Genomic DNA, 24,695 nt, shown 5'->3' with positions numbered 1-24,695 from the left:
GTCAGGAAAGAGATTCTTTTCCTTTTTAGATGGTCTTAGCAGATATAACCAAATCCAAATTGCACCTCAAGACCAAGACAAGACAAATTTTACTAGTCCTTGGGGAACTTTTGCCTATAAAGTTCTCCCATTTGGAATATGTAATGCACTAGCAACGTTTCAAAGAGCAGTGATAGGAATATTTTCTGATATGCTTAATGACCCTATGGAGATATTTATGGATGACTTTACTCCTTATGGTGTGACTTTTGAAGATGCATTACAAAACCTTGAGAAAGTACTTAAACGATGTATACAAGCTCACCTTTCCTTGAGCACTGAAAAATGTCATATGACGATGAACGAAGGAATTGTACTGGGACACTTCATTTCATTCCTAGGGATACAAGTAGATCCATCCAAAGTACAGGTAATTCAGACCCTTCCTATCCCTAAAATGCAAACTGATGTAAGAAGTTTTTTAGGACATGCTGGATATTACAGGAGATTTATCAAAGATTTTTCTAAAATAGCTTCTTCTTTGTTTGTGTTACTTACGAAAAATGTTGAATTTAAGTGGACTAATCTTTGCCAGAAAGCATTTGATGAACTTAAGTATCAGTTGTCTACAGCTCCTATTCTAAGGGGACCTGATTGGGCACTTCACTTTCATATATCCTCTGATGCTTCGAATACTGCAATTGGAGTTGTCTTGGGACAAGAAGAAAATCATCTTCCTTATGCTATTTATTTCATTAGTAAGAATATGACCCTTGCTGAGCTTAATTAAACAGTTACTAAGAAAGAATTTTTAGCAGTCATTTATGCTATTAATAAATTTCGACATTACATTACTGGTTACCCTACCTTTGTTCATACTGATCACTCGGCCATTAAGTATTTAATGAACAAATCTGTTACAAATGCTCGAGTTACCAGGTGGTTATTATTATTACAAGAATTTGATATTACAATTGTAGATCGACCAGGTAAAGAAAATGTAGTTGCTGATTTCCTTTCTTAGATAAAAACTGATGATAATACTCCAGTAGATGATTCCTTTCCTGATGAGTATTTATTTGCAGTATCTGCTCACTCACCTTGGTATGCAGACATTGCCAATTATCTGGTTGCAGGGAAGTTACCATCACACCTATCACATCGGGAGAAAAGAAAGATCATTCAACAAAGTGCTCGGTATAGCTGGATAAGTGGGTGTCTTTTTCATACAGGACTTGATCATGAAATCTGAAGATGCATTAGAGAAGATGAGGTTTATGATATATTGAAGGCTTGTCATGATGGCCCTTGTGGAGGGCATTTTGCTGATAAGAGAACAGCACATAAAATTCTCAGAATGGGTTATTATTGGCCCTCACTTTTCAAGGATGCAAAGAAATATGTCAGGGCCTGTGATAGCTATCAGAGAATGGGTCAACCTAATCATAGAGATGAAATGTCACTGAACCCCCAGGTAATACTTGAACCCTTTGAAAGATGGGCTCTAGAATTTATAGGACCCATCAATCCTCCATCCAGTCAAAGAGTTTACATATTGGTTTGTACAGATTATATGACTAAATGGGTGGAAGCTAAGGCACTTACTAGAGCTAATGAAGAATCTGTTTTAACCTTTTTATTTGAAGAAATCTTTGTTAGGTTTGGAGTGCCTAGAGAACTAGTCACAGATGGAGGACCTCCTTTCAATTCTCATGGTTTTAAAGCTACACTTCAAAAATATCATATTAATCATAAAATGACTACACCTTACCACCCCCAAGCTAATGGTCAGGTGGAAAGTACAAATAAAGTCATAGAGGCCATTTTAACAAAAACAGTGAAGGAGAATAGGAAGGATTGGTCTCAAAGGCTGCCTAAAGCATTATGGGCTTATAGAACTACCTGGAGGAACACTATAGGTTTTTCACCCTATGAATTAGTTTATGGTAAAAGTGTTGTTTTTCCTATGCAATTTGAAATTAAAACCTTAATAACTGCTTTAGCTGTTAACCTTGATTTGACTGATGCACAGATGGCTAGGTTGCAGCAGCTTCAGGAATTGGATGAAAAGAGGTTGGATGCCATCCATCAAACAACTATGATTCAACAGCAAAGAACTGGGTGGAATGATAGAACTATTAAGCATAAGCAGTTCCAAAAAGGTAATTGGGCTTTATTGTATGATTCCCAGTTTGAAAATTTTCAAGGAAAATTATGAACAAGGTGGTTGGGACCTTACGAGATAGATACTGTTTTTCCCAATGGAATAGTAAGGCTCCTAACAATTGATGATTCTAGAACACCATTGTTAGTGAATGGGTATTAGCTCCGTCTGTACCAACAACCTATTTCTAAGGAGGATTTTAAGGCCACTTGCATGGCAGATTCACATTATATCTTTTTGGGGGAGCCTGCTGCCCCTCATTGCATTTAATCTCTGCATTATATATTTTTTTATTATTAGATTAGATTTCTTAACTAATAATCCCTGTCAAGGGTTGCCATGTTACAACTTATTATTTTGCAGGTCTCAGATTGGGAGGTTGGTTGAAAAGAACAATTGTATTGCAAGCAGGATCAAGTTTCATTTTGGGAAATATTCTCATCTCACCTCAATTCACAACTCATTCCCCCACATTACCTCTCAACAACATTTTCCTATTTTTCTTTACAGCAACATCTCTCTTTATATTTCCGTTGCTGAAACACCAACTTTTTCCATTTTTTCCATAATTGAAACATCAATTCTTCTCAAAAGGATGAATGCATATCACTTTCCATTGTGAGAACCATATATTGATCCTTATAAATTGCTTCTTTCACTACCTCCTCCTATGTTTATAAAATCCTTTCATATAAATACCCTCATATTTCAAAACCCTTTTCCATAACCATTGGTGATCTATTAGCAACGACATTATATTTTCAGAATATCAATCAAAGGTAAACATGAGGTATGCATTTTTTATGTGTAAATATTATTAAACTATAGTTAATGAGAAGATTGTGACATGATTACCACAATCTCTGTACGTTCAAACTCATCATTTTAGCCACAGTTGGGGGGGAATACCAAAATTATGCAATCATTTCACGATACGCCAATCACCGTCATTTTTTTACCACGATCATATCTTGTCACCCCATCTTTGTCCTATTATGTCACAACTTTATTTGCAAAATTTACTCTGTTTCGGGTGCGGTAACTCGGCTTTGCACTGTGCATTTTACTGAAGCTAGTAACTATGGGAGGTTCTGTTATCCGAAATGAACCTAGCTCAACAACTCTATTAGAATTACACCCATAAGTATATCAGATTTTTTAGCAGGCAGGCTGGGTAGATTATTTTCGGAGGCTCCAAGGATTTGATCCTCAGCAAGTCCTTGAATTCGCACGTAATCTACAAGAAGGATACTCTACTGTTCAAGGAGTCTGAATTCCAGTATCAGAGGATGATATAGCACAGGTTTCAGGGTTACCTGCCGATGGCATTCGATGGTTTAGTCATAAACATATCATTTTGAACGCACAACAGGACTTTCTTCTACCTGGAGAGCAGGTCGAGCCTAAGGGTAGGGGTGTTGCGCTTCATTCATTACCACCTCCATGGCCGACGGTTGCACAGTTTGTCAAGCACTACCTCACCTGCGAAGGACGTTACCAGGTAGTTTATCAGCATGATTTTGTGTTGTTAAATCATTTGAGACATGGTCGCTTGCTAAATATGCCATACTATCTACTTGGGTGTCTGAAGAATATGTCACATTATTGCATGAATGCGAAGTACCCACTCCTTTCCCTCACCCATCATCGTCTTGTCTAGCTTTTAATTCAGAGGGGTTTTGCCCAACAGAATCCCCCTCCCCTTAAAAACCCACCCCAAAAACCCCATGAAGCTGCTGAAATTCCTCAAGCAGCAGCTGAAATCCCCAAGAAACTATTGAAATTCCTCAAGCAGCAGCTGAAAATCCCCAAGAAACTACTAAAATTCCTCAAACAGCAGCCCAAACTCCCCAATTAGATGCTGAAAATCCTCAACAAACCCCTGGAATCCCTCAGCAAATTGAAAATCCTTCTGCACAACAACCAGGGAGCATCTTTGATTCCCCAGAAATTCCACCACCCGCAGCAGTCAATCCAATTGACCCCTCCACTACATTGACCCCACCCCATAATTTAGCTGAATCATCCATTCCCACTGTCCATATCCCTAGTGATGATTCTGATGACAACATTCCCATTGCTAAGCTAAAAAGAAAAAGGCAAGAAAAGGCTGCGCCCCTACCAAAAAGACGAACAAGGGCCTCAACCAAAGAAGCTATCACTCCTGATGACCCTCCTACCCCAGAGAAAGCTACTCATAAAAGAAAAACCACTGTTCTTCCTGCCTTTTTACCTTGAAGACGAACGAGGACGTCTTCTGAAGTAGCAACTGAGACCACCACCCTAAATTCCCCACCTATTATCCTAAAACCCCATACCCCACCATAGTCCCAAGGCCCTAAATCTTTACCTACCTCACCCTCGGGTACTGAAATGCGAAATTCCTAGGATTTTGTGACATCATTCCTTTCAGAAAATTTAGCTGCCACACAAGAACCAACTACCGATTCAGCAGCTGCCACACAAGAGCTAACTGCTGATCCATCAAATTTAGATACCCAAGATGATGTACAGCATGTAGCTACCCACAAGAACCAGCTACTGACTTAGCAGTTCCTACACAAGAACCACTTGCTGATGACCATAAAACAGATTACCAAGACGTAGCTGCTCCACAAGAACTAGCTACTGACTCAACAGTTGCTACACAAGAACCACCTATTGATGAACAAAATATAGATAACCAGGATATTGCACAAACTATAGCTGTTACACAAGAATCAGCTACTCAGTCAGTAGCTGCCACACAAGAACCATCTGCTGATATGCAAAATTTGGATGCTCAGGATGATATAGTTGTTACAGAACCAGCTGATGATTCAGCAAATGTCACATAAAAACCACCTGCTGAGGCTGCAAATAATGAAGCTGCCACGGAACAACAGCCCTTCCATCCACTAGAATCAACTATTGAGACTGTCACTGCTACACAAAGCCCAGTCACCTTGGCTTCCCTTCTACAGGAAAATGAGTTTCTTAAATCATAGCTCGAGGTTTATAAGCAGGAATTAATAATGGCAAGGGAAGCCTATGAGAGAGAGCTTAATTTGTATACTTTAGCTCATGCAGCATTTGCAGCTGAGAAAATTGTAGAGAAAGATCAATATAATGAATACATGTGCAGCCAATGTGGTAATATTTATCATCAAGTTGGTTATAAGATAGTTGAAGTTCCATTGCCTGGAGCTACTCCTGCACCTACTTCTGTTACAATTAAAAAGGAACGCCCTGCTGTTACACAAGAACCAGTAGGGCCTTCAAAGATTTTTGAAAAAGAGGTTAAACCACAAATATCTCGGCCTACTCTGGTTGTTAAAACTAAAAGTCCTGTACCAAGGCCCACAAAGACTGCGTTTACTCAGACTAAACCTCAACATTCAAAGACTGTCTTCACTCATACCACAAGCACTCAAGCACAAATGAATATATGGAAGAAGGAATATGTTATGTCACAAGAAAGGATTTTGCAGAAACACAAATTATCATGGAAAAATCATATGAAAATTGGGAAGTTTTGGAACAGTCTCGTGCGCAGAACAAGGAAAATAAACAGTTAAAAACTAGATTGTCTCTCATGTTTGATCTGGTTCAAAGACTACTGGCCACCAAGAAACCATCCTTTAATTATTCTGTGTTTCTCGCAGAATGCTTAGCATTCTTCCAAGTAAAGGCAATCAGAGATGGACGACCTCATGAGGTATCTACACCTCAATAGTTTATCAAAACATTCACAGAGGCATCAATCAGTGAACAAAATTTACTCTGTGAACTATACCTCCATAATGAAGCCATGCCTGAGGATAGAAAGCTTAATCTGATCCCTCTGGTTGGGGACATTTAAATTAGAGCCTTTATCTCTTTCTTGGCCAATCATCTCACGTGGCAAAATGCCTTCCTTTTAGCAAAACACAATGAAGATAATCACCTTCTGTGGATTTGATCCGAGCCACAAAATGATGTTGTTTTCATCGTTGAATATCATCAGCTTTTAAGGGAACCAGGAATTACCGAGCATATCAGAGAGTTACAGGCAGTAGTCTTAAAAGATTGCCAACATTATGTTAAATCCAAGGGAGCTCTTGCCTTACAGGCAAACAACCTATTTTGGGAACAGTGCCCTAAGGAGAGAAAGGAATATCATCCCTTTAACCCTCTTAATCTTCAAACAGCAATTTCACGGCTACCTAACTATGTCAAATGTATTCAACAGTGTGCCGAAAAATGGTTAGGATATCATTTTCACTTCCCTCTTCTATGGCTGCCAGCACAGCAATATAAGGCTTACTTCAGGTTGACCAATAAGGAGGAGCTCGCAGCATGGCAGAGATTACAGAATGTCCAGGGTTTCAGAGATTTGGTTGATAGCACCTTCTATACTTACTGTCTAAGTAATTTTCACTGTACATCCCAGTACTCGGACTCAGACTCAGAGTAAAAGTCGCAGGAGGACATGCAACCCTTTCAGTTTGGAGGGATGTTAGGACCTCATATTGTCTCTTTTTGACCATACATTTTGCTATGATGTTATCCTTTTCAACCTATATTTAAAAGTCCTTGTTAGTTTTTTAACCCAATTGTTCCAAAGGTACACAATATTTATTCTCATCACTATATGTATAATTATTTTACATATAATTACGCTATCTTCATAGTTAATCATTGAATTGATAGTTGCTGAACAGTTAAAGAATGATGTGCAATCCACGTTGCTGAAACTGCCTAGAGAATACTTCTACAGTTGCTGAAACAGTAGGAACGACGCGCAAATCTCATGGCTGAAACAATTGTGATTTGCATTCTAGATTTGACAGCAACAGAAGAAGATCACCGAAGGAGCTGCTACACTAGATGTAATGACCATGATCCAAAGACAGCATTACTGTAACAACATTTTGTTGATGGGAAAACTGATTTCCCTATTTTTGTATATTGGGTTAAAATAGGACTTACAATGTAATCTGTTGTAATAGATGTCTCCTCTTTAAAAAGAGGAGACATCTACATTAGAGGGGGATGAACAGACTGCGAGAAAGGTCGAGTTGAAGGAACGGAACTGGAATCCTTTTGTAACATGACATATTGATGGATGAATAAAATCTTGTTCTGAACATTTCTTTCTAGTTCTTGTCTCCTGGGGAATCTTGTGGGAAGGACAGGGCCCACCTTCATCACAAGATTCACCCATTATATTTTTGCAGTGTGTTAAGTGTGTCTTTTATCCATGCCTTGTTAACAGTACTGTTTATTGAATGTTGTTTTGCATTATTGCTGAAACTCTGTTTTCTTTCCAATTGATTGCTGCATTATTTAGTTTATCCATATTTAATTCATGATTGTTTCATTGGCAATTAAGTTTACTGAGTGAGTTGGCAGCTTGGTAATCAGAAACAGGTGCTGAAGATTCCCGCTCTGGGAATAGGGTCTTGTTCTCTATTACAGCATAGCTAGTGCTTTCCTTTACAAATTGATTCTTTTTCATTAGATTACTCCTTTAATGAAATCAAGCATTCTTTGGTAGCTGTCTACAATAGATTTTTTTTGTTGTAACTCAGAGTGGAGTTTCAGTTTTCTTAAAGCAAGGTGTGACTAGTTTTACTACAAATTTTATTGCTTTTAAGATTGAGTACATATAGTGCGTAGTTGCCTTTGAAATAAACAGACTTCCCTGGGTTGACAATTTATGTAGCACTTGGTTGTTTGAATTAATAAGCAATTAAAGTGACCAACATTCTTGACCTAGAAATGCCCAGTAGCCTGACTGTAGTGCGCTTCCCAAATTATCTTGGCACACTCACTTGAAGGAACACAAAGGTGACCCAGGTGGCATAACAGGGCATCCTAGAGGTGAAAATTTGGAACATGCCAACCCTCCAAGAGTGTCTGGTATGTGTGGCCGAATTCTGGGTTGCTTTTGTAGAGAAGTGGTCAATCAGAAGTCTCGTGCCCACAAGAGTTGAGCACGGTGGTTAACGCCATGATCGGTGGTCGATTGAGGCAATCTGCAACATTATTGGTGCTTCCCTTCTTATACTTGAGATTCAAATGGAACTGTTGCAGGTATGTAGACCACTTCTGATGGCATTCATTCTACAATTTCCCTTGGGTCTATATGAACTACAGGGGTCGCTGATCTATGTGGATGACCGTTTCCTTCCCCAAAATGTAATCCTTCCATTGTCAGCAAACCTGCACAATGGAATACATTTCTTTGTCATAAGTGGGATACTTATGGACTGTGTCTGAAAGTGTCTCACTGTGATATGCCACTGGATTCTCGTGTTGAGTAAGGACTACCCTAATAGCATAGTCAGAGGCATCTGTCTCGACCTCAAATGGTTGTTGCAAATATGGTAACGCGAGCACTGGTGTTGTGCATAGGTGATCATTCAACTATGTGAATGCCTTCTGTTGAGATTCAGACAAAAAGAATTCTGCTTTCGCTCCTCCCTTGGTAACTTGACTCAAGGGCCAAGTGATATGAGAAAACCCCAACACGAACCTGCAGTAGAAGTTGGCAAGACCTAGAAAGCTGCGGAGCTCTGTCAGAGTGATTGGAGATGGCCAATCCCGAATGACTTGGATCTTGGCTGGATCCACATGCACCCCCTGTTCATCAATAATGTATCTTAGACACTCAACCTGGGTCATGCCAAAAATGCATTTCTCCAAATTGGCACATAGCTTGTGTTGCCGCAGTGTTTGAAGAACTTGTTGGATGTGGTGGAGGTGCTCTTCCCAACTCTGGCTGAAGATCAGGATGTCATCCAAGTATACCACTACGAATGAGTTGGTGAATGGCTATAAGATGTCATCCATTAGCCTCATGAAGGTTGCTGGAGCATTCGTCAATCCAAAAGGCATAACCAACCATTCGAAAAGGCCCTCCTTGGCTTTGAAGTCATTCTTCCGCACATCAGAGGGTTCGATTGGTACGTGGTGATATCCTGACTTCAGATTGATCTTGCTGAAATATTTTTCCCCCTTTAGTTGGTGTATGAGGTCATCAATCCATGGGATTGAGTACCTATTATGAATAATGATCTTGTTCAGCGCCCAATAATCAATACAGAGTCTCCAAGTCCCATCCTTCTTCTGTACCAACACGATTGGGCTCCCACAGGGTGATGAACTCGGACGGATGTGACCTTTCTGCAGCAGCTCCTAAATCTGCCTCTTGATTTCATCGTTCTCTAGAACGGAGCGCCGATAGATTGGTCCATTGGGCAGCGGCGCACCTGGGGTTAGATCGATGGAGTGCTTGACCTGACAATGTAGAGGAACCCCTGTGGGGGAGGTGAAGATGTCCTTGTACTCCTCCACGACCTTGTCCATCTATAGTTATCATGCAGAGGGGCCTTGTCTAGAGGTCATGGCCACCATCTTCTACTTTCCTTGAGGGCGTATCATCAGGAAAACAAATTTCCTGGTTTTGGAAATGAGCTTACCGCATTGTTTTTCAATAACCAAAGAGATGGCGGTAGGCTATGCTACCTCCAGTATCCTGTACAACTTATTTACCAATGTAACAATAACAGCACGAGGCCTTGATTCATACACAACATGTCACTTCCATAAGTATGGTTGTCCTAATAATACGTCACAAACTTCAAGAGGAGCAATGTCACACAATATCTCATTCGTGAAGGGCTTGATGTTGTCTGGAAGGCGACACTTCTCGCTCACTCGAAGATCCCGTCCTTGGTGAAGCCACCGATGGTGTATGGTTGTGGATGTGCTGTGGTCGGTAAGCCCAACTGCTTCATGACCTCTGCCGAAATGAGGTTCTTTTGGCTCCCGCTGTCGACAATGAACTATAGCCGGGATCCCTTTACCCACATCTAGGAGTGGAAGAGACACTCCTCCTCCTTTGGATCTTCAGTTTCCTCCTTTTGTATCTTCATGGTGGCAACGGTGGCATTGGGCTCCGCATCGATAATCTACTTCCGTTTTTCATTCCCCTTGTTAGGTTCTGAGTCAGAGTCGGAACATGCATCTGATTCTGAAACCTTTAGCTCGGCACCAGCGACTGCTTGGCCCGACACTCACTTGTGTTGTGAGTGGAGCTCTTATGGAACTCACACCACTTTCCCGTGTCCCTTTTTGGCTTCACAGTGTTGTTCTTTACTTGCAGCTTTGGTGGGTTGTCTTGGGTCATCTTGCCTTGGCTTTGTCCTTTGTTCTGCGGTTTGGGGGTGCCATTCCCTTGCTTCAAATTCGCAGATCCAAAGTCTCACTTCTTCTGTTTAAACTTTTGCTAGACCTTGACAGCATATCACTATGTCGTGCCAAGTGAGGGGATGTTCGGGAATTCTATTTCTTCCTGGATGTACTTGTGCAGGCAGCCACGGTATTTGAGTACCAAATGCTGCTCCGAATCTTTGATACCCAACTTTGTGCGAAGGGTATGGAAAATATTGGTAAACTCTAGTACGTCTTGGTCCCTTCCTTGCCGCAGCGTGGTCCACTTTATGTATTGATCCTCATAGCTTCCAACAGGGTAGTACTGCTCCTTGATGGCATCTCAGAATGAATCCCAAGTGGGTGTGGCTGAAAATAGTGAGCCTGTACTTTCATCCTTCAACTCGCAGTAGGTTTCCCACTAGTCCTTGATGTGGGGGGCTGCTTTGAGAAGAGCGAAAATAATATTTTCCCAACTAGAAAAATCATGAACAGAAAAATAACCCTCTAGCAGATTTAACCATTTATCTACGACATCTACATCTATTTGACCCTTGAAGATGGGGATTTCCAAATTAACTTGTACCTTAAAGGGCGTGGTGTTTCTAGAGGAGCTGTTGGAAGTCGGTGCGTCACCTCTAGGTAGCCGTTGAAGGATCTGGGCAAAATTGTCTATCATCGCGTTCCTTTGTCACTCGAGGACTTCTTCGAGCAATATTTTGATAGGATCTCCTGCCCCCTCATCTTTCCTTTCATCCGCCATGGAGGCCATCAGGGTTTGCGGGGCTGATCTTGCAAAGGGTCGACCAGTTCAATCCTAACCCCTTATATCCCGACCTCGTTGGGGACATGCAAAGAAAAACAGAGAAGAAAAGCAGACCAATTAATACCACTGATCTGGATTTAAACAGGAACGCAACAAATTACAGAAATAACCATAAACACAGAGATGTAGTGGAAATAATACTTCATTTCATTAATGTAAAATACTAAAATATGCTTACAAACAAAAATGGAAATAAACTAGCTAGGGCGATGGTAGCTTATCTCTGAGAAGAGACGTGGCGGTTACATGCCTCTGAACTATGTTAGAATGAGGCTCGAAGGCCTATTTATTGTTGAGAAACAATGGAAAACCCTAAACATCCAAAAACCTAACCCTAGAAGATGAAACACCAAACTGTGGGCCCTGTTTGGGTAAATTGGTACATCAACTTCCCGGGGTTGTAACTTTGGCATATGATCTCTGTTTGATGCACACAATATCTCGTTAGAAATATATATCTAAGAACTACAACTTTGGGAAGAGCAACATATGTTCATGGACCCATGTTGCTCCTATTTTTCACAAAAAAAATTCGTTTAGGGCCTCAAAACGGCTCCGGAAGTTCAAGACCCGAAAAACTGCTAAAAATAGTAAGTTGTGCTACAATTAAGGAAACTGAAAAAACTAAGAGAAACAATGTTGGGGTTCCAAGTGGATTTGGTAGGTGGCCACTAATATCCACCTGGATCAATACTTTGGTTAGCGCAATCTCCAGTATTTTTTTGAATAACTCTACTATCCCATTAGCTTGTGGGTGGTATGGTGTACTTTTCTAATGATAAACCTGGAACCCTTATGTGAGCACGGTGATGGTTTCATTCAGGAAATGTGTTCCGTGATCACTCATTAAGATTTTTGGACAACGAAATCGGGTCAACATGTTTTCGAACAAAAACTTCGCAGTCATAGCGGTCGTACAGTTTTTGAATGGCTACGCTTCCACCCATCGTGTCAGGTACTCCGTTGCGGTGATGATGTAGTGCATACCCATCTTTCCCTGAGGTTTGATCAGTCCCACAAAGTTGATTGCCCATTTTTCAAATGGTTACAGTGTCATTTGTGGATTTAATGGCATCTCGTCCCTCCGTGATGGTTTTCCAGTCCTTTGACATATATCGCAGGCCTTACAGTGTGCTTTCAAATCCTGGTGCAGGGTTGGCCACCATAACCCTGCGCGAAGAATATTTTGTGTGGTCGCACATCCTGCATAGTGTCCTCCTGCAGCGCCCCATTTGCTTCCGCAAGGATTTGACCTCATTTAAATTTAGGTACATATCTTCACAATATCTCATCGTTGCCCATTTTGTGTAGGTGCCCCGCGATGACAAAAAAGTCTGCTGCACGCACCACCAATTCCCTTTTATGTTAGACTGAGTATTCCTTTAGCACAATCCCTATTGTTAGAAAATGGATTATATCTTCGAAGTGTCTGTCTGTGACGCACACTGCAAAGAGTTGTGCATCAAGCATTCCCTCCTCCAAATTCATTGGTTCCTTGCCCGTCTCAATTTGTGACAAGTGATATAGTCCTACGTTCAGGCGTCCCAGCTTGACTATGACCTCAAAATCATATTCTTGGAACAGTAAGAGCCATTTTCACATGTGGCCCCCAACACAGGCTTATTCACCAAGGATTTCAACGCGGAATGGTCGGTATACATCTTGAAATGTCCTCCGAGTAAATAGTATCAGTATTTTTGGAGCGCGTACACCATTGCTAACCCCTCATGCTCGATGGTGGAATAGTTCTTTTCTACTTTGAACAATCTCCGACTTGCAAACGTGATCGGGTGATCCATGCCCTCTACGCCCTCCTGTGTGAGTACTTCTCCCAACGCAATACACGACGCATCAACATGTACATGAAATTCCACATCCCATTTTGGGAAGACCAGGATTGGAGTGGAGGCCAGTTTCCCCTTCAGGACATCCAAACTCTTCATGCAATCATCATTCCAGCAATATGTAACATCCTTTTTCAATAGCTTTTCCATCAATGCTATTATTTGGGCATAACTTTTGATGAACTTCCTATAGTATCCAATGTGTCCTAGAGTAGCATGCAGTTGTTTAACACTTCGCGATGCTTCCAAATTTAGAATAACAGAAATCTTCACATGGTCCAGCATTAGTCCTTGTTTGCAGACCACATGTCCCAAAAAGTTCCCAAAGAGAACAAGGAATGTGCACTTCTTAAGGTTCAGTGCAATCTGGTGTCGGCGGCAAGTATCCAACATCAAGCATAAGCTTGCTACATGGTGCTTAACTAATCCAAAGATAGTCCAATCATCCAGATAGACCTCTAAGAACTTGTGGATGTATTCTTTGAACGCAGCCACAACGATGCGCAAAAATATGGTTGGTGCATTCTTCAATTCAAACAGCATAACGATGTATTGAAAACAACCCCATTCTGTTGCGAAGATCATTATGCTCCTGTCTTCTGGCACAATCTTGATCTGATGGTACCTTGAGAACCCATCCGTGAATGAGTATGCTTCCTAACTGCCAACATTCTCCAGTACTTCATCTGTGAATGGTGTCATGAATGGATCGTGTACATAGGCGTCGTTCAGATTTCTAAGGTCCATGCATATTCTTATTTCGCCCTTCTACTTTTTCTCTTGTACTACCATAGGACTCACCTAGTCAGATTCTTCCACTGGCTCAATAATTCTGGCTACAAGCATTTTGTCTAATTCATCGTGGACCTTTTATTTATATTTCGGATTCAAACAGTAAGGTCGCTTCTTAACTGGCTTCACATCAGGTTTCAGGGTGATCTTCATCATCCCTAAGTCGCCAACGATCCCTTTTAAGTCCGTAATTTTGGTCGGGCACAATTCTTGATATTTGCAGAGTAAATCAGTGACCATATACACCGTGGCATCGTCCCAATAGTCCCCAAGCATTGCATACTTCAGCTCCACCTCCGTTCCAATGTTTACCTACTTTGTTTTTAGTGGCACGGTGATGTCGGGATCCTCAAGTGATGGTCCTCGAATATCGCGACAGCCTTCCGTTTCTGGAATGTTAATATTTCATGGGTCTTCATCATCCTCCTCAACATTTGCATTGTAACACTCTAGCACACAGCTCAACTGTGTCGCCCATTCTGGCTGAAGTACTTCCATTGGCTCCTAGGGTATTTTGAAGATAACTACTTTTACTACCTGTAGCACATTGTCAACAGTATCCCACCAACAATCTTCAAACGTGAAAGTTAACAGAAATCCCTTACCAAGACATCCCATTCACTCGTACCATGGCGAAGCTTCGTCTCAGTATAGCAATTCATGGGTATGACATCCAGGGTATGATAGAATAAATGTACCCATTTAGGCTGTGTCTCTTCCCCATAGACCTTGGCCCATTTCGCGAGGTGTGTACGTGGATCATCCCGTCCATCATATTTGTCTACTAGTCGTATCTGCAGTTTCCCAAATCGTAGGTGCATGTTTCTCTTGCATCCGTGCCAGTCCTCAAAACTTCTCTGATGTGTACCCACCACCTTGTGGGCGTCGCGCGCAGTGCCCATTTCAGAGCATCGAACCGCTGTTGTTCTGGTACCATGCTTTCAAATTTGTTCAGGAATTCACCCACCGCTGTTAACCCATCATATGTAGGCAAATCCCTTACCTCTATTTTCATGCAGCGCAGTGATCTAACCATCATGGTGCAATTAAGTGTTGTTTACTTTGTGCAAACAATTCTACCATCGCTCTATTTCTTCTTCTGAATCAGAAGTACAGGAGATTTCGTGCTCCCATGAAATCCTTCCATCTGCAGTCGGATTCACCCAATACTATTCTCACGCGTTTATCTTGTAGATTCAATGGAGATCATCATCACTATCATTGTTGCACATTGGTTCAGTGTATCATGCTCCTTCAGCTAGATTTAGTAATACTACTACGCGTAGTGACTTTTTCTCAAAAATAATTTTGTGCTTTTTCATATTTATGACTCTGTTGATATTGGTGACCCAGTTTATTCCTAGTAGCACGGGATAGGGATTTTTGTTATCAACAATCTCTATCACTTCAAAATCCACATGCATGCTCTAACTTTCAATATACACCGTTACCCATTGTAATCTTCCCATGAGCAAGATATTCTGTTGGTTCTCCATTCGCAACTGAATAGGAGACCATTGTAGTGAGGGTCTGCCCATGCGTTCCCATGTTTGTTTCGGCAATACGTTTGCATCTAATTTGAGATCCAGGATTACCTGATCCATTTCATACTTGCCAATTTGTGCAATAAACCTCATTTCCCTTCCTGTGTGCAATGCATGCTTTCCAAGCTTCCGAACCACGCGCGGTTCTCCTAACCCTGCGCACCTAGTGATAAGTTCATGTAGTCCTTTTATTGCCTTCCTGTCACGTAGCAGTTTCATGCATGTCCCCAGAAAGGTAATGAGCATTGAAGGATCCATCCCTGGTTCTAGTTGATCCTTACTACCTAAAGTGGAGGGCTCCGTGAAGCACTTCTTAGCTTCCATGAATGTCTCCTTCGCGCATTCTAAATCAAATTCGGTTTCCTTTGTTGTTGCCTTACAAACCCATGCACTTTCTTCTAACTTCTTACCTTTATCACCGCTAGTGTTCATATCATTCCTGAGTACTATGTTTACATTCGATTCTTCTTCACGCGACTCAGACCTCATCATCTGCAAATTCTGAGTCGGAGGAGGCTGGAGTACCCCTTTTTCACGTAGCCTCGCTATCAATGTAGGGCAGTCTTCTGCCTCATGATCAAACTGAGTATAGTACAAACATGATGTCCTTGTCGAGTTTGTACAATCGCGAGCATAGTGCCCTGGCCCTCCACAATTGTAACAAATTAGTTTTCCGCGATCCCTTCCTAGTCCCATTCCACCTCGACCTTGTTCATGCCCCTGAAATCTAGCGTGCACCATTCCAGTATTTGGGTTGAGGGCTTGCGTTTCGGTCTACACCCTATAGGCAGGAGTCCAATCCATCATTAGTTCGTAGCTTCTACAGGTGCATTCATCATGGCCTACCGACCTGCAAAAATTACAAAACAATTGTTGGGATGTCTGCGTATACTTCTGCAATAGATGACAATTATCCGTAGTGTGTTTTCCTCCTATCTGACAGATCGCGCACCATAGTGCAGGCACTATACTTGGTCCTGCTTGTGCCTCAGGTCTTAACGACATCGGCCCTCCTCCCACCAAGTAATTCGTGAACACTAGATAGTGGTCCTTGTCATGCCCCTAGCCTTTGCATTTTATGCACCATACCTCCTCGCGTGCCTCTGGCCGAGGTGTCTTGTCCTATTTCAAACTCTGCATCTCCAAACACAAATTTTGCAGTTGCGCATGGATTTGTTGGACTCCCAGACCAGGGTCTTATATAGGGGTCTCATGCAATCTCATTGCCATCTCCAAAGCTTCAGCCTGGGTGGAAAGTTTTTTTTGTGATAGCGTTGTCCTTAAATGCGGTGTTAGTGACGCTACAAACCATGCGTGGTGTTTTCCATCTGTCAAAGTCATGTTGGCTTCACAAATCATACTCTTCAGTCTTTGGTCCAAATCCCAGGGGGTCTCGCCCGGGAGCATCACAATCTCCTTAAACCCGATAATTGATTGTGTCTTCGACTTTGGCCTGCTAAATTCCCTGTTCAATGTGGTCTATATTTTTGTGATTCTTGCGTTTGGATGGTCATTAGAATGCTTGATGTACCATGTTAATGCATGATCCTGCAATGCGCTTACCAACGTAGCCTTCTTGATATTGTCATCCATGACTCTTTTTTCTTCCCATACCACCCTTACCACGAACCAGAATTGGTCCGAATCTTCATTCCCTACTCCTTTGAATACCGGTAGTTTGATCACACTCACTATACTGAACTGTGGTGGTGGCAGAGGTGGGGTGAGTGGAGATCAAGGTGAGGAGGGTGAGATGGGTGGCGGTGTAGGTGGAGGTGGTAAGCGCGGAATTCGTTTCCTTATTAGACTGATCGCGCTTCTTGGAGAAGCTCTCGTGAGCTCTTCCTCGCTTTCCCGCGAGGGTGAAATTAAGGGACTAGTCTCTAATTCTTGACTACTTCTGCCTCTGTAGATCTTTCCACTCCACGTAGTCCCAAACATTAATTTATTCACATGACCCGCTTTTCACACAATAACATCTTAATCCAAGTGTTCAAAGATTTAATATACTTACCTTGTGGTCCTTTGAAGAAGCATCATTCTGCCTTGAACTCAATGATAAATCCTCCTATAATTCGATCGAGCCAATGGTCCACAACTCAGGCGATCTTATCTCCTGACGCTTCTAGTTTGCACACTAATTCCAGAGTCCACACAATTGGTTTGTCGAGCCTACACCTTCCCTGACTGTCTACTAGCTTCCCGATCCACTCATACAGCTCAGAAGGAAAGGATGCAGAGAAAATTTCATGGATTTTTGTGTATAAGTAGCGCTCCAACCACCATGGAAAATTTTAGGGGCGAATTTTCACCCTTGGGCGCAATTAAGGGGTTTTATATTTTTATTGGGCGAATATTTTGTATCACAATACATTGTTACAAATCGCCTCAAATTTATTTTATAATAAAATTAGGTATGGAGGTTAGCCCACCTTATTTTAAGGGAGAGAGTAAAAAAATTAAATTTAGCCCTTGAAATTAGGAGTTACAACCTTCCATTCACCCTAATTTTCAAGAATAGGTTTTTATGATAATTATTTCACCCTCCACATTCGGTGTAAAAAAGGTTTTTTGCTTTCATTTTCCCATATTTCATGGTATTGGGGTTAATTTGGAGAAAATGACCTTATTTTTTGGAACAAATGGTCACAAAAGAATAATTCATTTTATTTAAAAATTCAAGTCTCTTATTTTCATGTTTATTTAAAGATTGAATAATGTTCTTGCCATATCCCAAGTTTGCATATGTCTAGTCATAATCATATAACAAATAATGGAAAACATTTTTTTATATTTACTCAATAAGTCACCTTATATTTACATGTAAATAAATAAAAATATAAATAAAGTGGAGTATGGTAAATAAATAAAACCTATTTTTATACTTACTCCAAAGGTATGGTAAATAAATATAAATATAAATAAATTAGAGGTATGGTAAATAAATATAAATATAAATAAACTAGAGGTATGGTAAATAAATAAAACCTCTTTTTATATTTAGTCCATAACCCTCTTTCTATTTAAGAAGGCTCAAAAAAGAGGTTTTATTTAAGTGAATCCTATGGGCCAAATACCATATTTATAAAAGAGGTATGGTAATTTAAATAAAAATATAAATAAACCCATGGTGTTCACGTCAAATGTAGGTTATTTAAAGGGAGGAATTAAACTAGCATAGATCCATCTTTACTCTAGATCTACTGAGCCCTGGGAGGGATCAAATATCGTGATATGCAAACTAGCATAGAGTGAAAAAATATTTGATCCTCGGGCTTGGTAGATCAAGGGTAAAAATGGATCTTGTAATTTAATGTCACTTAAACATTTTAATTTGGTTAGAACAAAAAAATAAAATAAAAATCAATTATTAATTTTTATAAATTACTAATAGTAGTTTTTAAGCTCTAGGTTTATGATAACCCATGGTATTGACCCATGGTAATATCATGGTATTCATGTGAGCATAGACTATCTAAAGGGGAAATTCTATCAGCTTAGATCCATCTTAATTCTGGGTCTACCAAGTGTTGAAAGGGATAAACAAATTTCATCCCTCCAAGAGTGGTAGAAGTGGAGTTAAGATGGATATAGGTTGGTTTTTATGATAATGAAGATATTAAATAGGCTTAGGAAATTATATTATAAAAAACATCTTAAGGTGAATGGTTAAAGCTACACTTAGTCACTTCACAAAATTTAGTTAAAAATACCAATATCTCCATTAATATTGGTTTTTTTTATTTAACAAAAAAAAAAATCAAAACAGTGAAATCTTATCACTCTTTCTGCATCTCCCTTGTAGAAGAGAGATAGTCAGTGCCCAGACGTCCCACCATTTTTCAAACGTTCTCAATATGATATCTTCATGAAAAAGTTAAGGTACTGATGTTGGATTAGTTGTTTGAAAAATATGTTGGTTTGTACAACCTTTCATCTTCTCTGTTATTCTTAATTTGTCGTAATGATCTGTAGGGGTTGGGCCAGTGCTTGAAAAATTTGCTGGTTTGTACAACCTTTCATCTTCTCTGTTTTTATTAATTTGTCGTAATGATCTATAGGGGTTGGGCCAGTGCACCATATTGTGCTAAAAGGTAGAGATTGTGCACCAAAAAGGAAATTAATCCACATGTTACAACGTTGTTAAAAAATGCAAGACGTATGAAGGTAGTGAATTATGCTAATAATCAATTTAGATTGGGAGAGACGTAATTAAATTTTATTATTTAATTGAAGATTTCCAATTAAAATAATAATAAATCTATATGTATATATTAATATATTGATTGGAAGGCTTCTGACAACGGTCACTTCTTTCCATTAGATCCCCTTCAGGCCTTTGGGATACCTACTACTTTCTTATATTATATAGTTGGGGCTTGCTACTTGTTGGTGTGTTGGGGTAAACAAAATGTGTTTTTTTCTTATCTCGCAGTTGGAGTCTATGGAATAAGAAAGAAATTTGATAGCTTGACAAAAGTGGTACAAAATATGTTTTTTTTAATCTCGTAGTTGGACTCTATGGAATAAGAAAGAAATTTGATAGCTTGACAAAAGTGGTAGAGAAAAGATTAATCTCTCCTACCTTGACAGAACTAGTGGTCAAGATCAACACCTACAAGAACTTTGTTGTGGAATATTATCAAAAATAATAGAAGGATATGAAAGAGTGTATAGTGAGAACCTTGACAAACATGGCCACTGAAACTTGCAACATTGTTTGTAGGAAGAGAAAATTATGTTTCTTTTTTCCAAACATGTATGTTAGTATATTACAATTTAATGAATATGTTTTCCTATTATCATATATGGTTTCATACTTTAACAAAACATTCGCCAAGACTTCACTTTTTATTATTCAGTGATAGATTTGCCATGACTTTACAAGATAATATAATCCGTTGAGAGATTCGCCAAAAAATTATATATACATATTATATTATTGATAAAATCACCTCCCATTTTTCCTATGTATCATGGAGATTCGCCCATTTATTATACATATAAATTTAGTGTGGTTCTTAAAATTTTCCCTGCCAACCACTATTCCTTAGATCTCATAGATTCCTATTTTCCAGCACTACGAACTCATGAATCTTCTTGTCCAACCACCCTTCAATTTCTTCCTTTGTTGGATTCCAATGGCACGACATCAGACATCCCTTATGCAGATCCCAGTCTTTGCAACAGAACCATTTGTTGGCTTGTATGGGCCTGACCCAGGCTCAGAGATGATTTAGCCAAATAAATCCCGGTACTACTGGCCCTTCTGGCAACATTCCATGGAGCGCGGACTGAGGTATCACCCGAAGTAGTATGGGAGGGTGATAGAACTAGGTTTTCGCACCCTAGAGAAGTCTGATGGTTTTTCGGTGGTCCGCAGTTTGACCCTACGTGCACGTCTCTACGCGCATCTATCAGTCCCTCGTGGCCTGCGATGCTGCCTTTGTTCAGCCCTTCTCGTGGTGTGATCCATGTTATTACCCTAGTTCCTTATTATTAACCCAATATTATCTGATTACTTAACTTATCTGTATGAGCCCAATTATACTTAACAGTGTTCGGTATTCATATAAGTGCGCGCAATAAACAAAACAATATAAATGCATAGAAAGTAATACAAAAGCAGATACACATTATTTTGAATCAAACTTCTCTTTATTATTCTTCTTCTTGGGTTACAGACTCAACTCTGCCCTACGCACTTAGCTGCAGGGGTCTGCACACTCGGCTGTGGACTCTACTAGGCCTCTGCACACTCAAATGCAGAGCCTCTTCAAATGCTGAACTCTGTGATGCCATTTTGGTTATAATTTTCTTGTTCATGGGGTTTCACTGATATCATTGTTGAGTGTATGGACTAGTTACTGGACCCTTTGAGTTAAATAGTATTTTCCTGGTATTCCTAACATGATTAATGTGCAATAAGTCTTCCCTTATGTAACCTACTTTAACTTATGTTTTTCCTCCCTTGAAATAGTAAAATGAATGTAGTTGGTTATTCTTCAATCTATGGATTTATCTTAGCTACTCATAGAAGACAGTACATGTGCTTATCACATACCTATATGTGTTATTCACAAGCATTGCAGTACCTATAAAATTACAAATTTACTTTTTTATTTGACTAACCTGTAGGACCTATATTAGTTCAGATATATGTTATCTTTGGCAGAGAATGATACCCATGTCATGTTTGATCTGAAGCCTTCTTTTGCACCCCTCTATTTCTATCATTTCACCAGAAAACCGTGGTTTAGGATTCTATGTTGCTTGCAGCCCATCGAATTAAACTTTTTTCTGAAACATTGTTGCCTAGGATTCTGTTTGTTACAACCCTATGCATCTATTTCCCTCCTTCCTTTCCTCCTCTCCATCATTCCTACAACTTCAGTTTTAAGTTATCTCATTTCCGTGTGTTGGCCACCAGAAGAAGAAACCATTTCTCTTTGAGATTTCCCCATATACCCCCAACATTTGGATCCATGAGTTGGCTTGAATCTACCTCTTTGAAAGCTAATTGAACCAAGCCCCTCCTATTACCTTTTACGTGACAATTGGAGTGCCGCAAACCCCTCACATATAACCTTACAAGAACTCCTCTATTTAATATGTCCTAGGCACTAGTCTACAATCAACCCAGAGGTTGTCTCTAGGGAGCTTTCCTTGCCTCCTACTACACTTGTGTTGCAAGTGCAAGATTTAGCCACAACAGATGTCATCAACCATACTTTCTTGCGATTACAAGAAGAAGGAACTTCTAGGAGCAATGATTCAAAGGCATTGTTGATGAGTGGCAAGGAATTTTTGCAGCAATTGGAACCAGAGGAGGTAAATTTTGTTGTTGTTTGCAAGCCTAGAGTAGTTCTTACTTCTAGTACTATTTCTTGTTTTCCTATAGAAATTCAAGAAATGTTAGAAGAATATCATGATATTGTGGCGGATGATATGCCAAGTGAGTTACCACCAATGAGGAGTATCAGTCATCATATTGAATTGATGCTAGGAGAAAGTCTGCCCACCACATGACACCTAAAGAGAATGAAGAAATCATGAAGCAAGTGCAGAGGCTGATAGATAAGGGGTTGATCAGATAAAGTCTTAGTCAATGTGTTGTACCTGCAATGTTGACTCCAAATAAAGAAGGTGGATGGTGCATGTGTACAAACTCCAGAGATTTAAACAAAATTTCCATCAGGTATCACTTTCCCCTGCCACGTATTGATGATTTATTGGATTGTTTAAGTGGTGCCAATTGGCTTTCTAAAATTGATTTGAAGAGTGGATACCATCAAATCAGAATCAGAGAGGGATATGAGTGGAAGATTTATTTTAAAACTAGTGAGGGTTTGAATTAATGGAATTTAATTCCATTTGGTTTGTCCACCTAGTACTTTCATGAGGTTGATGAATGAAGTGATAAAGAAGTTTATAGGAAAATTTGTGATTTTTTACTTGGATGACATTCTAGTGTACAGTCAGTCTAAGGAGGAGCATCTAAGACATTTGAGGTATGCGTTGAAGAAGTTACACCAAGAGAAGTTGCCTATGAATTTGAAGAAATGTTCATTTTTGAAGTCAAAGCCTATATATCTAGGATTTGTGATTTCCAAAAAAGGATTGAAGATGGATCTAGGTAAGGTGAAATCTATCCTTGAATGGCCCTCTCCCAAAAATGTTTTTGAAGTTATAACATTTCATGGTTTGGTGTGCTTTTACAAAAAATTTATCAGAAATTTTAGCAAGATGAGCGCACCAATTGTAGAGACAATGAAGAAGAATCAACAACCATTTCGGTGGACTGATGAAGCTGAAAGAGGGTTTCAGATGTTAAAGAAGAATATTACAGAACAATCAGTACTTGTTCTTCCAAATTTTAATAAACCTTTTCAAGTGAAGACTGATGCCAGTAATGATGCAATTGGAGCATTACTTAGCTAGGAGGACAAACCAATAGCTTATTACAGTGAGAATTTGAACGAGGCCAGAAGAAAGTACACAACCTATGACAAGGAGTTTTATGCAATGGTTCAAGCTCTTAAAAAGTGGAGGCATTATTTGTTGTCTAGGGAATTTATTTTGTATACAGATAATCATGCTCTTCAATATATAATGCAACAACCTAAATTGAACCAGAAAAATATTAAATGGGTTGAGTACCTACAAAGCTTTACATTTTTTTTGAAGCATATCAATGGGCAAGCTAAAAAGATTGTAGATGTTTTGAGCAAAAAAAAACTTTTGTTGCAGGAAAGTCAAATTCAAGTGTTGGGATTTGATTTTATAAAGGAATTGTATGATGACGATACAAACTTCAAGAAAGACTTTGAAGCTTGTAAAAGTAAAACTACTCAATATAGGAGTCCATGGCTTGATTACATGATTCAAGATGGACTATTTTTTAAAAACAACTAGTTGTGCATTCCAAATTGTTCCATGAGGGAGAACCTGATTAAGGAAAAACATAGTGGAGGCCTTGGAGGGCATTTTGGACAAGAGAAGGCTTACGACTCGTTGAAGAGACATTATTATTGGCTAAAAATTGGATCGTATGTGTGGAAGTTTGTAAAGAGATGGATAATCTGTCAATATGCCAAAGGAAGAAGTCAAAACACTGGATTGTATACCCCATTGCCAATTCCATAGAGGCCTTGGGATTCAGTAAGTATGGATTTTGTTCTAAGATTCCCTAAAACTCGAAAAGGTAATGATTTTTTTTTGTGGTGGTAGATAGATTTTCAAAAATGGCTCATTTTATTCCTTGTGCTAAGACTAGTGATGTTAACCATATTGATAATATGTTCTTCAAAGAGGTAGTAAGACTACATGGAATTCTGAAGATCATTGTTTCAAACCGAGATACTAAATTATTAGAAAAATTTTGGAGGACATTATGGAAGAAATTTGGCACATAATTGTAGTAAATCTCAGCATATCACCCGCAGACTGATGGTTAGATTGAAGTTGTGAACAAAAGCCTTGGAAACATTTTCTGTAGCTTAACTAGAGATCACCCTAAGTAGTGGCACCAAATTTTAGCACAGACCGAGTATGCTTACAATGACGCTCCAAATAGAAGTATTGGAGAAATCCATTTCTAGATTGTGTACGGAATGAACCTGAGAGGAGTACATGAACTCAGAAATTTGGGAAGAACAGAGAAAAGGAACACAACAGGAGAAGGTTTTGCTACAACAATATAAGAAATCCATAACCAGGTCAAACAAAAATGATATGATAGTAGTCTAAAATATAAAGATAGAGTAGATCTTCATAGAAGTGATAAAAATTTTAAAGTTTGAGATCTAGTACTTGCACATTTGAGGAAAGAGAGATTCCCCAAGGGCTAGTACAAAAAATTAAAGTAT

This window comes from Pinus tabuliformis, chromosome 7 (genome assembly GCF_031772625.1).
Source record: "Pinus tabuliformis cultivar Carrire ecotype Pingquan chromosome 7, CPIR1, whole genome shotgun sequence".
NCBI lineage: Eukaryota > Viridiplantae > Streptophyta > Pinopsida > Pinales > Pinaceae > Pinus > Pinus tabuliformis.
This window is presented reverse-complemented; position numbering follows the sequence as displayed.